This window comes from Vipera ursinii (assembly GCF_947247035.1).
Source record: "Vipera ursinii genome assembly, chromosome: 1".
Taxonomy (NCBI): domain Eukaryota; kingdom Metazoa; phylum Chordata; class Lepidosauria; order Squamata; family Viperidae; genus Vipera; species Vipera ursinii.
Window position 1 is genome coordinate 325,410,672 of NC_139512.1, and position 12,209 is coordinate 325,422,880.

Here is a 12,209-nt window from a genome sequence, read left to right on the forward strand (position 1 = left end):
GACTTCCACAGCATCCCAGACTCAATCATAAGTGGCAATGTACTTTTGACCTTGTGCAAGAGAATTGCTTCAACCACTGGGGTTTTGCCTTGATCACATCTTTTTTTCTCATACCCCTAGATATATTATCTAAATTAGGGGACAATTCCCTGAATGATGATGAGTGGGGAAAGCTAAGTGGCAGTCCACTCTCCTGTGTGGCTTTCTGGATAATGCAGATCGTAGCATCTTCCTGTTAGTCCTCAAGAGGATTCTGTAATAGCATTGTCACATGTTTTTGCTGGGGAAGTGCCACTCCCCCTGTTGTCCTGTGAAGTATTCTGTCTTTTTGTGCCTCCCTGTGTCTAAGGAAAATAATTGACGTTTGAAGTTTTGCCTGTATGATTCAAAATCACTACAGTACCATATCATTGACAAGGATCTATGGAGATTTTGTCATCCATGGCTGTCCCAAAGGTGCTTTTTCAAAAGGCAACTGGACTTTGTTTTTCCTTGAAGATGTTTTGCTTCTCATCCAAGAAGGTTTTTCAGTTCAGTTCCATAGAGATTCCTTGATAAGGCATTTATCTTTGATAAGACATTTATCCATAGAAATTCTTAAATGATAAGGCATTTATCTAACCCTGCATATCTAAAAAAATAAGCTGCTGGAGGGATATTCTCCCATTCTATGAAATGATATATTATGTGTTTATGTTATATAATGTCTATTTGATTATTATATATGGAATTGCTATTCACTATAATAATGATATTTCCCAGTGAATGGCAAAGAAAGCAGTCATTTATTTTTGGCAGTAACCTTTTGAATTTCCCCAATTTAACTACTCTTTGGGTAAAACAAAATAACAGTTACTTCAATTGTTTACTTAAATTCTCAACTGTTGATTCATCACAAAAGGTTTGATGTTGACAAACAAAATGGCTGATAAATGGCCAAGTTCAATCAGTCAAAGCCTCATAAGTCCATTCCTGCCTGCTGAATTTTAAATTATAAGCTTCTTGCAGCAATCATGTGCCTTTTGTTCTCTGTAAAGCACTATGCACACTGATAGCAATAAATAAATAATTGAAAATGGTAAGCTGAATTTAATGACCTCAGATAACCAGAATAAAAATTTAAGTCTTAATAATATTCATGTAAAATCTATGGCCTTAATTTCAGGTTGAAATCAATAGGAAAGCACACGCAAAGAAACTCATAAAAACATACCATTGTTCACACATGAAACATATACCTTCCAGCATATTTTAAAAATTTATCAAGATGTATAATTTATTAACAAAGATCTGCTGATGATGGGCTAATAAAAGAACCCAAATTGAAAAATCAATAACAGTTCTAGAAGGGAAAGCAGCTAATACACATAAACACAGATAGACAGACAGAGAGATAGGCAGACAGTTCTTGGAAGGAAACCTGGTAAAAGATGGCCTTTTTTGGTTTATTTGAAATTTGTAAGTCATAAGATAGATTTGAGAAAGAGAGTCAGAGACAGAGAGAGACAGAGAGAGCTAGACAGAACCATCTCTATATTGTGTGAATAAGAAATGATTGCTCTGACTTGTATTTCTAAAAAAAGTGGGAGAGAGGACAGCATGCTATTTGGATCTTAGCATCCTGGGGAAAAAATAAAATGTTATATCCAATGAACTATGTTGGGTGATGCAGCACTTTAGTCTTTGAAGAAAAACCGAATTTCTCTCTCTCTCCCTCCCTCCTTCTTTTCAAAAGGGAAACCAAGAAAATAAATTGAATACATCTGAAGGATAGCTTTCTGAAATAAAGAATTGTCTTTTATAATAAGGACATATAGTCACTATAATTATGGACCATTGTAGAAAGGTGCAAAGGAACGTGCCATTTTTCTGTCTGATTGGATTCAAGTTGCCACTGATTTCCATGGATATCCACCTTGCAACCCGCCCCCCCCTTTGTGCATGCACACTGTAAAGATAACAGACAACATTTCCTCCAACTGAAGACAGAGCGGTAACCGAGGACAGAGGTCAACTGTAAGATTCCAAAGACCTCAAGGCTGCTTTCAGTTGCTGTGATATTTCAGCTAAGCAGCCTTCCTGCTAGCCCAGAAATTGCCTTGCATTTAGACTTAGCCGATAACAAAGTAAGTAAACAAGCAAGCCATTTCAACAATCCAGGCTGCATGGAACTGTTGGACTCGGGCAGTAGACTTAATAAAACCTTTACAAGCTGAAAAAAAGATGGGGAGATTTCCTCAACTGTATGGTAGCCAGCAGTAGAACTGCAGCTATCCAGATGCTTTCTACTTTTTGCAGCATAACAGATGTGGGAAAGGGAGGACAGGGCAGAGCAGGGCAAAGTGTATGTAAGTGTAAGAAAGAAAACCTGGCTCCTACAAAGATATTCTTAAATTAGCTTCCACTTAAAGAGAAGATGAGCGCACACAAATTACAGAGATATAAAAGAAAATGTAAGCCTGCTTTACTCAGCTACTCCCCCACCTTCAAAACCCAGGGTCAGACCTATCATTAAGGCTGTTATTTCTGGCAGCAAACTCACTGCCTTTCCCATCTTTATGAGACAGGTTATTTCCTTACCTTATTGTGCCTTCGAGCATCAATCCCCCTTTACTGGACTGGTATGACTGTGATGAGGCCAGGCACTTCAACTCACAATGGCAATTGAGACCAGAATTTCCATTGCTAAATCAAGTAGTCATAAAACGTGACTGCATCACTTAGTGACAGCAATGCTGCAATCATGGTTGTCTTTATTAACCAAATCCCATGGTCATTAGACAGGACGAAAAAGTGAGACCACATTACTTAGTTACAGCAATCCCTATAGTCCTGGTTGCCGTGAATCCCATGGCTGTTAGATGAGGCAACTTCCAGCCAGATTATCACAACCAGGTTAATGTCTAGGGCAGGGGTCGGCAACCTCGGCTCTTTTATGACTCGTGGACTTCAACTCCCAGAATTCCTGAGCCAGCATAGCTGGCTCAGGAATTCTGGGAGTTGAAGTCCACGAGTCATAAAAGAGCCGAGGTTGCCGACCCCTGGTCTAGGGTATGCAGATCTTGGAAGGTGTATGAGGATGCAAGGGATGTGCAGCAAGGGTCGAGAGTATGCAAGGGTGCATGGGAGTGTGAGGGAGGTGCAGTGAGATTTAGGGAAGGTACTCATGGGTACACAGAGATGAGAGAGAGGCTTGGGGAGGGTGTGTAGGGTACACAAGGGTGTGAGGGTATACAAGGGTGTGAGGGAGGCATGACGAGAGTCCAGTAGGATGCATGGGGGAAACTTACCCTAGTGACTTTCAACCCTTCTCCCTGCCAACTTCCCCACTGACTTTCTGGTGAAGCCAGCAGGGAAAGTCCCAAATGGCGATCATGTGATCATGGAGTGCTGCAACTGGTTGTAAGTGCAAGTTAGTGCCAAGTGTCCAGATCATGATTATGTCACCATCAATTTGCTGGGACATCCAAAACTCCAAGTGCAGGTCACAACACCATTCACTCAGCACCATTGTAACTTCAAACAGTTGCTGAATGAATGGTCATAAGTCAAAGGCTATCTGTATTACCTTAAAGATGCTATAAACCAGAGCTTTTCAACCTTTTCACCCATTATACCACTTTTAGGATATGGCAACATCCAAGTACCACCAGTTGCCTAACAAGGCGTCAAAAACTTGATGACCAAAAAAAAAGAGGAAAAAAGTGATGAAGTACAGGTAGTCCTCAACTTACAAAGTTCGCTTATTGACTGTTTGAAGTTACAATGGCACTAAAAAAAGTGACACCCACCCCCAAGCCACAGCAGAGCAAGACACCTGCCTGCCCGCCCAGCAGCACTCTTCCTCCTGTCTGAGGTTTTCATTGTTGTGAGCATTTCTGTTGAGGATTAGCAGCGGGGGTGGGGTGGGGGGTGGGGGGTGTTTGGTTTTTATTCCCCCCATCTGCTGGGTGGTTGCAGAGGTTTTGGTCACTTCACATGACCCTGGGACACTGTAACCATCATAAATATGAATCAGTTGCCAAGCATCTGAATGTAAATCACAAGACACTGGAGATGCTGCAACATTCCAGCTGATTGGTGTTTCTTCTGGGCTCAGCAGAAGTGACAGGATCAGCGCCGAGCTTCAGCTGAAGCCTGGCGCTGATCCTGGCGCTTCTACTGAGCCCTGACAGCCCTGAAGAAGCGCTGATCCTGGCGCTTCTGCTGAGCCCTGACAGCCCTACAGCTCCAGCCATCTCTCGCTCATGCTTGTGCGGTGCTGCCACCAATTCAGCTCATTCCCCTCCCCCCGGTACCACTTTTCTAGGATGGTTGTGTACCACCTGCCAAGTGCCAATGTACTACAGGTGGTATCCGTACCACTGGTTGAAAAGCCCTGCTATAAACCTTTAATGAGAAAGAGTAGCTTACTTCTTGCTTTTCTGGCCTGGCTGGTAGAAAGTGCTAGCTGAACAACCATCATATTCCAGATGGCATAGTGCAGCATCCTGAATTGCTTTGCTTTTAAGGTGCACTGGTGCTCTCACTGCTGTGCTGCATCAATTGTTGGGATGAGAAACAAGAAGCATGAAAGAAGTGATGGGTGGGCAATTTCAAGGGGTTGAAGGATAGATCAATGTGCACCACGTGGTTCATGTCCCTACTTAGAGCCAGTCTAAGACAGCTTCCCTTCCCTCCCAAGTCAAGGTGGATATCAAAGGTTTTGATACCTCAGATCAGTGGGTTTTTTAACCTTGGCAACTTGAAGATATATGGACTTCAACTCCCAGAATTCATGGCCAGTTGAAGCATTTTAAAAATGCTGCCTCAGATAAAAGATTCCGCCATCAGTTCTCCTTGAATAATAATATATTCAGTATTGCAAATTGCTTCCTTTTCATAATCTTCTATAAATCACTTGAAGCTATCAGTATTATTTAGACATTCAGCTGGGCTTGTTTCCATATAGATAAAGTTGGAATGTCACTTAAAAATTGTGTTTCTGTTCTGCTTCCAGAAGTGATAGTGGAGTTGCTTTTAAAACATTATTGTAGAATTCACGCGCCTGTGCCACAGTTACCAGACGGTATCTTTTACCTTCATGCATTACCACCAGCCCTACTGGAATCTCCCATCTGAACCTTATGTCACGTTGTTTAAGTTCCTGCACCAAAAATGCAAAGTCCTTTCTTCTCCTTAAGATCTTTGGAGGGATTTCCTTTAAAACCAAAACTTCTTGGTCAGCAACCACTACTTTAGTATCATAGACAGCTTGAATAACTTCATCTCTAATTTCTCTTTTTGTAAAATAAACCACCACATCTCTGGGTAGCTTCCTCTGTCTGGCAATCCATGAGTTTACACGAAAAACTTTATCCATACATGCCTTTATTTCAGATGCTGGCTGACCCAATACTGCTTCCAGGGCTTCAGAAATCAGCTGCTTTAAATCTTCTTTAATATTTTCTTTTAAGCCCCTAATTCTGATAGCATACTGCATCTGGTAAAACTGAACAAGGCTTAACTCTCTGTCCGCTTTGTCTTCATTCTCCAATACCTTAACTTCTAGTACAGCATTTTTTTGAGTCAAATCTTCCACTTTTTCTTCCAGGCCTTGTACACATTCAGCCACACTTTCCACTGTAGACAGAATGTCTACCCTCATCGCACTAAATTTCTCTTCCATCCTCTCATCTATTCTCTCCTCCATTTTCGCCAGTTTATCACTCAATGTTACTAAAATTAGCTGGGCATGCTTTTCAAGGGCATCTTCTAAATCTTTCGATGTCAATGCAGCAGGAGGAAGCAAGGCTTGCAACGATGTCTGTTGCACCGGAGAAGTTCCAGCACTCCGAAGAGTTTTTGAAGGAGGTTTAGCCGCCATCTTTTACTTTCACTTGTGACGCACTTTCACTTTAAGTTTAAAAAGTCCATCAAGCTCGAGGGTAAAATATAATAATCCTCTTCACCTTTTCCTCTTGTACCGCTCTGCCTGCTCCTTTTATTCCATAGTCCTTCCTTCAGGCAGGGGTGGTCGCAAACGCCTGGCTCTGCTCCAAGAAATCCGGAGCAGAGACGCTGACCAGCTGGGAGCAACCCAGGCTACGGGGGAGTTCGATCCTTCAGCCGCCCAAGCTACAAGCTCAGGCGGCCCCGGAGAACTCGACCCCTACCTGGGGCCTCACCCCCTCCTCTTCGCCCGAGGAGGGGGCTTCAAATTCACCCGAACAGCTGATCGGCGCTGTTTTGGGTGAAAATTACTCAGCTGAGCCGCGGGCAGCCCGGGAAGGCTGTCTCCGGCGCCGCGCAGCCACCGGAAGTCCCAACCTCTGCAATGAATAAGAAAAATGGAGTCGTTGTTTATATTAAAAGTGCCATAACAGCGGACTTAATTGAAGCAGACAAGCATGGAAGATACGTAATGATAGACTTGTTGCTAGAAGGCAAAAAAACGCTTTTAGTTGGACTGTATGCCCCTAATCAACAACAACAACAGGCTGACTTTTTTAGTTTACTTCATACAAAGCTTACCCAGTTGGATTACAAATCGTTTATTTTTATGGGGGATTGGAATGGTGTAGTGGACGTACAGATGGACAAGGCTGGCTTTTTTAAGCGTATTCCATGTCATGCCAGATTGCCAAAGTCTTTTTTTGAAATGAAGGATGATTTGGAATTGCGAGATATTTGGCGTGACATGCACCCGCATGAAAAGGATTATACTTTTTTTTCTGATAGACATCAATCTTTTTCTAGGATTGATTTTATTTTGCTGACTAATGATTTTTTTTCTAGGATTAAAAAGGTGAAGATTTGTGCAAGAGCTATTTCTGACCATAGCCCAGTATGGTTAGAGATTAATAAGGATAATAGAGATAGGCGCTCGTGGCGCGTAAATGAGAATTTGTTTAGAAACCAGAAAAATGTTGAGTGTAAACAGCGAATGAAGGATTTTTTTGAACTTAATATGAATAAGGATACCTCTATGGATATGGTCTGGGATGCTAGCAAGGCCTATATGAGAGGAGTGTTGATATATATGAACAATAAACATAGACGTATTTTGGAAGCTAGAAGGAAAGAATTGGAGAATGAAATTAAGGAAAAAGAGAATGCTTTGATTCTGAATCCATTGGATGTGAAGACTAAGGAGGCTATTAAGCTATTAAGAGGACAATTTGATAAATTAATGGCTGATCAAGTGGCAACCAATTTGAGGCTTGCCAGGCATAATACTTTTTGCAATGCTAATAAGCCAGGTAGATGGCTAGCTTATAGACTAAGGAAAAAGCAGAGGGCTTCTAACATAGACAAAATTGAACACAAGGGAAAAATGGTGTTTCAACAGGATTTTATTAAGTAAGCCTTTGTGGATTTTTATTCTAAATTATATGCTAAGGAGAAGATTAATGAAAAAGACATTGATGAATATTTGGAGAATGCTAGCATCCCGGTGCTTACACAAGTACAAAAAGAGGAGATTAATCAACTGATTACAGAAGAAGAAATACTTACAGTAATTAAGGAACTGAAGGTAGATAAAGCGCCAGGTACAGATGGTTTGACGGCGGCCTACTATAAAAATTTACAATTAGAGATGGTTAAACCGTTAAAGGAACTGTTCCAGACAATCCAGCGAGGGGGAAAGGTGCCTCCATCTTGGAGAACTGCTTTTATCTCTTTGATTCTGAAGGAAGACCAAGATGCTACTCAAGTAAAAAACTATAGACCGATATCACTATTAAATACAGACTATAAGATATTTGCTAAGGTGTTGGCTAATAGATTGATGAGGGTTCTGCAACGGGTGATTCATGGGGATCAAACTGGGTTTATTAGTGGTAGGCAAATGAAAAATAACGTGAGGCATATAGTAGATGTGTTGGAATTTTTGGAAAGGAACAACCAGATCCCTGCGGCGCTAATTATTTTAGACGCTGAAAAAGCTTTTGATCAATTGAGTTGGCAATTTTTGATGAAAGTTTTAGGCAAAATGAATTTTGGGGATAAATTTTTGCAACCAATCAGGGCATTATATCAAAAACAAACAGCCCGAATAATAGTTAACAATAGTCTGACAGAAGTATGTAATATTGAGAAGGGCACAAGGCAAGGGTGTCCGTTATCGCCCTTGTTATTTGTGTTAACATTGGAGATATTATTGGTAAAAATACGTAATTCGGAAAGAATTAAGGGTATACAGATTAGAGATCAGGATTATAGATTGAGAGCGTTCGCAGATGATCTGGTTGTTACAGTGACCCAGCCGGAGAACTCTGTTGTGGACCTGATGGAGATAATAATGCAATATGGGAAGGTTTCTGGATTTAAAGTTAATGTACAGAAAACTAAAATTTTGGCTAAAAACATGACAGCATCGCAAAAGGCCCTTTTAGAAGGGTTAACTGGATTTGAGATTGTCAAAAGGGTTAAATATTTGGGGGTGTTTTTGTCGCCCTCTAATACAAAATTATATAAAAATAACTATGAAAAATTATGGGGAAAAATCCAAAAAGAAATGGAGAGTTGGGAAAAACTGCAATTGTCTTTGTTGGGGCGAATAGCAGCAGTAAAAATGAATGTCCTGCCTAAATTTTTATTTTTATTTCAAATGATACCGGTTCTTAAGAAAGATTCCAATTTGGAGGAATGGCAGAGAGGTATCAATAAATTTGTTTGGGCAGGGAAAAGGCCACGAGTTAAACTTAAGATTATGCAGGATACTCGTGAAAGAGGTGGTCTTAAAATGCCTAACTTTAAATTATATTATGAAGCTGCTGCGTTAGCAGGTATAAGTGATTGGATTAATTTGACACAAGAGAGATTATTAAATCTTGAGGGCCACGACTTGCTGTTTGGCTGGCATGCATATTTGTTGTATGATAAGAAGGTAGATAATGTGTTTAGAGTGCATATTTTAAGACAGGCTTTGCTGAGAGTTTGGAAGAAGTACAGACATAAGTTAGATTGTAAGATACCATTGTGGGCAATTCCAAAACACGCAATAGAAAATATACATGCTGGTTTCAAACATGATGTGACTACGTACAAGGAGATTTTAAGCTTGGAAAGAAATGTTTGGTGTTTGAAGCCATATAGTCTCTTGCGAGACGAGAAGATTGTTCAAAATTGGTTTCAATATACTCAGCTACGGGCCAGGTGGAAAGAAGATCAGAAAAATGGTTTTACAATGACTGATGAAAATCTGATGAAGCAAATTAGAAATCAGGGACCAGCACATATTAAACGGATATATCTTGCATTGATAGAGATTGATTCAGAAACAGAACTCGTTAAGGATTGTATGATAAAATGGGCCCAAAACATCCAGGAAGTTATCACAATGGACACGTGGGAAAAGATTTGGGTGAGGAACGTAAAATTTACACAAGCTCAAAACTTAAGAGAGAACTTTTATAAAATGTTTTATAGATGGCATTTAGATCCTAAAAAGCTTGCAAGTATGTATCCGAATTATCAGCCAAAATGCTGGAGATGTGGAGATGAAGATGCAACATATTTTCATGTATGGTGGACTTGTAAAAAGATCAAGGTTTTTTGGATAAAAATTTGGTGGAATATGCAGAAGATTTTTAAGCAAAGGATAAAGTTTTGTCCGCAACTCTTTTTGTTGGGAATAATTACGGATGCTACGGTTGTGGACACTAAGTTGATGTTAAATTTAATTACGGCAGCAAGACTTTTGATAGGTCAGTATTGGAAGAAAGAGGAACTGCCGACCATAGAAGAGTGGACTTTAAAGGTCTCCGACCTGGCAGAGATGGCGAAGATTTCGGCCTATTTGAAAGATCACTCACAAGAACGTTATATTATGGAATGGAGAAAATGGATTGAGTTTATCCAGAACAAGTATAGGGTTAAGAAGTTTCATGTAGCATTTGAATAAGTCTTCTTTCTTTTTTTCTTTTTCTACTTTAGTTTCTTTATATATATTTAATATTACTAAGGTTTGTCTTATCTTATATAAGCTAGAGAGTGATGGATTTTAGAGTTTATGGTTGTTAGTATATGGTTGTTTATGATTGTTTTTTTATATATACCTTGTATTTAGCTCTGGGAAGTCGGGGGGGGGAGGGTGGGAGGGGGGAGAGGTAGGGGGGGAGGGAGGAGGGAGGGGGAGGGGGGATTCTTAAAGAAAAATTGTATGTTAAAACTTTTCAATAAAAAAAAAATTGTGTTTCTGTTCTGATTTGTACTGGCTTTCTCATGCCGTCTGCAATGGAAGATCCCAGACTACGTTTATTTCTCCTCTGCCCTAATTCTGTAGCTGTGAAATTGTTCAGCATCTTGCTTTACTTGCAAATGGAGGAAAAGCTGTTTCCTCTGGCCTAAGCCCACAAGCTACGTTCCAAAGCTTGGATGGAAGAGAGAAAGATATTCTTTGATGTAAAAAAGACATAAAAAACAAAAGGAGGGTAGCAATAGAAGAATATTGTATGATGCAAAGAAAATCTTTCATCCTAATCTGTTAAAGGTATTATTAATCATTGACAACATGAAATAATATTTTAACAATATTTTCATTTATATCAATAGCACATAAATAAAAAATAAACATTTCTCCATGATCCAAGGAGCTAAATTTGGGGTTGCATTTTTTAAATGAAACAGCCTCCTTAGAATGCAATTGCAGAGTTTAAGTGAAGTCACTAACAAGGCCTTCTTTGCAGCCTGCTGGAACAGGTGGAAGCCAAGGCCAAGAAAGCCTTCAGCCAGCTATAACAGGCCCACTATTGCACCTATTCCTGCACCAAGAGACATTGAAAATAGTGACTCATGCCTTTGTCAACTCTCCGTTGGATTGTTGTCCTTCGTTCTATGTGGGACTGCCCTTGGCATAGTGTAGCTGCTTGCTTGCTGATTGGTGCTAGCCAGTTCAGCAACATACCTATTGTATGAGCTACACCGGTTGTCACTAGGGTTTCCTGACTGAATTCAAGATGCTGGTTATCACCTAAAAACACTAAATGGCTTGGGCTCTCGTTATTTTTTAGATTGTTTTTCCCAAATAAAATCTGCCTGGAACAGCTTGTATCTATGTCAGCCCCACTAGATACAGACCAGGAAATCAGCTCCATAGGAAAGCTAATACTATTTTTATCCAGAATGGCTATAATAACATCTTGCAAGTGTCATCATGCTGTACCTCCTCATTCTTAAACTGTAGTGAATGTGGAAGGTGTTTGAGTTGCTTCCAAATGTTACCAGGAAGCCTTTTTTGCTTAGGCAATAGAGACTATATATATCTCCATTAAAGTCATCTTTCTTACTCTCTACAGCACGGGTGTCAAACTCGCCATGTCACGTGACATGTTGCGATGCATCACAACTTTTTTTGCATTGCTTGAGCTGGGGTGGGTGCAGCCTCCATATGATGCAACTGAGCTGCGGGCCGGCAATTTGACACCTCTGCTCTACAGGCTAGCCACTACCCTTTTATCTTTTAGGAAGTAGTCACAACTATGTCTTCCCCAAGGCATTTGGGGTATGTAAGAATTTAATGGAAGGCAGCAACAGACTTTGAAAAGTTTAATATTTTATAACTTTATGGATGTAATAAGTAAATGTAAGCACTGCAATCCTGTACATATTTTCCTGGGAGTAACACTAAATTCAATGCAAAATCCTATTAATGATTACCTTTGGCTTCTACTAAACACCCCTTATGGCTTGTAAATATAAGTATCTTGTGTGTTTCTTTTAAATTGTGTGTTATTTTAAATTAACTCCCATCAATGGACAACATTTTGAACTTAGGAAATCAGTTGTAAAGGGGAGTTTTTCTTTGTATTAGGACTGTATTTTTTACTTCCACATTCTTGCTTTGCAAAGATTTTGCCAAGACAAGCATACATGTATTTTATGGGAAATGCTGTTTGAATGCCTTCCTTGTTCCCAAGATTACAGTGCCTTGTATATAAACTAGTACCTCAAGCCAAGGAGACTCCCACACAATTGCTTCACAAGCTGTAATTCTGTAATCGTATATGCAGAAATCACTCTTGCTACATGTGTGCAAAGCTGTATAGTGTGCCTCAGGGCAAAATTAAGCCAGAAACAACTGCCATGCATTTTTACAAAATTACTTGCCTAGACTTTCTTTTTTTATACACACACACACACACACACACACACACACACACCCATATATACATATACATACACATACATACACACATATACATACAGTATATATACACACACAT